Source organism: Piliocolobus tephrosceles, unplaced genomic scaffold, assembly GCF_002776525.5.
Source record: "Piliocolobus tephrosceles isolate RC106 unplaced genomic scaffold, ASM277652v3 unscaffolded_10731, whole genome shotgun sequence".
Taxonomy (NCBI): domain Eukaryota; kingdom Metazoa; phylum Chordata; class Mammalia; order Primates; family Cercopithecidae; genus Piliocolobus; species Piliocolobus tephrosceles.
The window spans coordinates 4,119-7,784 of record NW_022291790.1 but is presented as its reverse complement, the minus strand read 5'-3'; the positions used below and the strand labels follow the sequence as shown (position 1 = coordinate 7,784).

Below are 3,666 nucleotides of genomic sequence, written 5' to 3'. Positions count from 1 at the left end.
TCTCGCTGCTTGCTTGTGGAACTTGCCTTAGAAGGTAGATAAGTTCAGAGTATCCTCCAACTTTTTATTTTTGGTGAGTTCTGTCTTGTTTTTCTAAGACCAGCCGAGCGGGCGCAAAAGAACCAGCGGGTAGGCAAGTGTAACAGCAAAACTGCACGTTTATTTTGGTAACCTAAGGTGTGCGGGAGAAGTCTGTCGGCCTCCGGGGAAGGAGGCCGGCAGAGTCCCCCCGTGGGGCTCTCGGACGGACTTCCCACAGTCCCGACATCCCGACAGGAGTGGGGCTGCAAGAAGGCCGCAGGGCTGTGAGAAGGCCGCCGGGGCTGTGAGAAGGCCGCCGGGCTGTGAGAAGGCCGCCGAGCTGTGAGAAGGCCGCGTGGCTCAATGGCGGAGAGCGGCTTTTCTAGGAGTGGGAGGGCAATAGGTGGGGCATGGGCGTGTCAGGGGCGTTCCGCAGGTGCGACCAGGTAAATCTTGGTCTCTTCAGATTGACGTCACCTGGCGCATGCCCAGTTGGTCTGCACCTTCCCGGGCGCCGGCTGCATTTTCGCGCGCGCGGGAAGAGTTGGTGGTGAAGAAGAACCCGGAAGTGCACCATCTTGCCTCCGTTCGTCCAAACAAGTTCTCCGAGCACTGAGATGTGAACTGGCCTCATTCCTTTACAATGATACTGTTACCAGTAGAAGAGATTCGAGTTACTGGCAGCATATCTGCATGGGTCCATAAGCAACTTCAGTCCTGGCCTCCTCAGAAGAAAGAATTCGACTGACGGGCATACAGTGCAAAAAGAGACTAAGTTTCAGAGCAGGAGTGGAAGTTTATTTAAAAAGGCTTTAGAACAGAAAGGAAAGGAAAATTCTCTTGGAAGAGACCCAAGTGGATGCCTGAAGGTCCAAGAGAGAAAAGAGAAGGGTCTTTAACCTTGATCCTGGGATGGGTTTGCCTCTTTCCCATGATTCTTCCTTTAGGGAGAGTTTGCAGCATGCACAGTACTTTCCTTCCCCTTTGGAATTGAGCATGCACGCTGTGTTTAGGGAGTTATATGCATGTCCGTCTGAGGCTTTCTTTCCTTTTCCAGTGGAGTGTTTCCCGGAAGATTATACTTTGCCATGTTTGTCTCTTAACAAGCATGCCCAAGAAGTTGCTTCTTCCTGGGGTCTGCATTTAAGTAACATTTTTGATGTTAACAGGTGTAGGCCATCAGGAAATGGCCTCTGGTGCTGCCTAATTATCATTTGTAGAGAGGCAAAGTGATCATTAACAGGCCATCACCTGACATTTCTAGTGGGTAGGGGAAGAACCCTCTCCTGCCCTGCTCCTGCTCTTCCACCTGTAACAAGACAAGCCTTGAATATCATTAGACATGTGTCCCATCAAGGCAGCATCTCATTAATAAATTTTACTGTGTGAATTGTTACTTCACATTCTCATATTCTGTGTTCACTATTTGTGTGCCTTTTCCATTTTTGTTTTCACCATATCTCATTATTTTAACTGCCTTCTCCAAGACTGTAGATCTGCATTGACCAATAGAGTAACTACTAGTCACATGGGGCTATAAACTGTAAATTAATTATAATTAAATAACTAAATGGCATATCCTGAGTAGTAATAGCTAAATTCGTGGCCAAACTAGAAATTCTGTAACTACATATGTGTGGTAGTTACTGCATTGGACAATGTAGATATGGAGCATTTCTTTCATCACAGAAAATCATGTTGGGCATGTTGGCTGCCACTTATTTTTATTTTATTTTTATTTTTTATTTCTTTGAGACAGAGTTTTGCTCTTGTTGCCCAGGCTGGAGTGCAATGGCATGATCTCAGCTCACCACAACCTCTGACTCCCAGGTTCAAGCGATTCTCCTGCCTAAGCCTCCCTAGTAGCTGGGATTACAGGCATGTGCCACCACTCCTGGCTATTTTCTTTTTTTCTATTTTTAGTAGAGATGGGGTTTCTCTATGTTGGTCAGGCTGGTCTCAAACTCCTGACCTCAGGTGATCCGCCTGCCTCCGCCGCCCAAAGTGCTGGGATTACAGGCATGAGACACTGCTCCCGGCCTTATTTTTAATTTCTATTTGTCTGGTTTATAGTTAAATTATATTCTGCTTCTCTATATTCATTTCCTTTCACAGATTTTCTCAGGCAATTTTTAAATTTCATTCATTTACCTTCTTGAGGGAAGTACTTAGATCATTTTTTTAAAAATAATGTACAGCAAATAATTTTTCCACGGATATTATTTTAGCTTTATTGTGTTGGTACTTTTACATACTATATTCAGGTATTACTATTTTTCATAATTCACTTTAAAAATTGTGCCAAGTTTATTTAAAAGAGATTTTTCCCTTGATTTTCAGAGGTCAGATTGTGTCTTCCATTGCTGTTATTTTAGTTTAATTTCATTTTATTATATGTAAATATGTTGCATATTCCTTTTTTAAAAACGTGAGATTTTTTCTCTCTCGTTTCACAAACTTTGTATGCAGCGTTCATTATGCACTTTAAAAACAAATATTTTGTTTCAGGGCATGGTGCTTTCACATATGCAACCTTTGAATCATTTTAAATTCCATTCCACTTTCACCATTCCTGAACTGCTTTGAATATATTGGATGTTGGAAGCCATGAGAGTTTTTGACTTGCAATCCAGCCAAGATAATAGGATTTTCCATTTATAGTGTAATCTGATATATATTCGTTTTGTTTTCATACTTTTAAAAAATCTATTCTCTTTTACTCTGTGGTGATCTTTGCTTTTCTATTTGTGCATTGCTAGAATGTCAGCTGCTGTTTCCCTAGCACCTGAGATGTTACTCAACACTGTATAGCGCTGGTGTTGAGAACTGAGAGAATCTACTTAATAACCGCTCTTTTTGAGACTGCAGTTCTGAATTAAAAGGAAAGGAAAGGACAGGCAAAAGAATATAGACATCAGCTATTTTTACTGAAGCTCTGTTGGAGAACATGGATTTGGTGTCCAGGAACTTGAGAACTAATAATGCATCCCTAATACTTCACTAAGGTGTGCCTAAACAGCCCTGAAAGGGCTAGGAAGTCACAAGTCAGCCTCTTAATTGTTATGGGTGTCCTTCAAATATTAAGATAATATTGAGGATGCAGAATGGCTCCTTCCTCATGACGTTTTAAGAGATCTGGGCCAGGCACAGTGGCTCACGCCTGTAATCCCAGCACTTTGAGAGGCTGAGGCGAGTGCATCACCTGAGGTCAGAAGTTCCAGACCAGCCTGACCAAAATGGAGAAACCCCGTCTCAACTGAAAATACAAAATTAGCCAAGTGTGGTGGCCCATGCCTTTCATCCCAGCTACTTGGAAGGCTGAAGCAGGAGAACAGCTTGAACCTGGGAGGTGGAGGTTGCAGTGAGCTGAGATTTCACCATTCCACTCCAGCTGGGGCAACAAGAGCAAAACTCTGTCAAAAAAAGAGAGAGAGAGAGATGTGGAGGGAGATACTAAGCTGCGCAGGCTCTCATCTTGAAGTCAACAAATACGTAAGTTGTTATTCCTGCTTTGGTGAGAAGTCAATACATTTTTTCCATAAAATAATGAAAATTGTAGACCCATAACATAAGTTTTTAAAAATTTCTCCTAAAGATAGCTTGTGTATGTATGTGTTTTGAAATATATTTAATCTCTATATCTTG

At 42.6% G+C, this 3,666-nt stretch overlaps 1 long non-coding RNA gene across 1 annotated transcript in view; it reads left to right on the top strand.

The window, feature by feature from the left end:
* The first annotated feature begins 3,365 nt into the window (after positions 1 to 3,365).
* The window catches only part of LOC113219567, a 4,329-nt gene continuing 4,028 nt past the window's right edge, over positions 3,366 to 3,666 (top strand). Inside the window, exon 1 of the long non-coding RNA XR_003307494.1 lies at positions 3,366 to 3,513. This is a non-coding gene — a long non-coding RNA (uncharacterized LOC113219567). The remainder of the gene's footprint in view (positions 3,514 to 3,666) is intronic.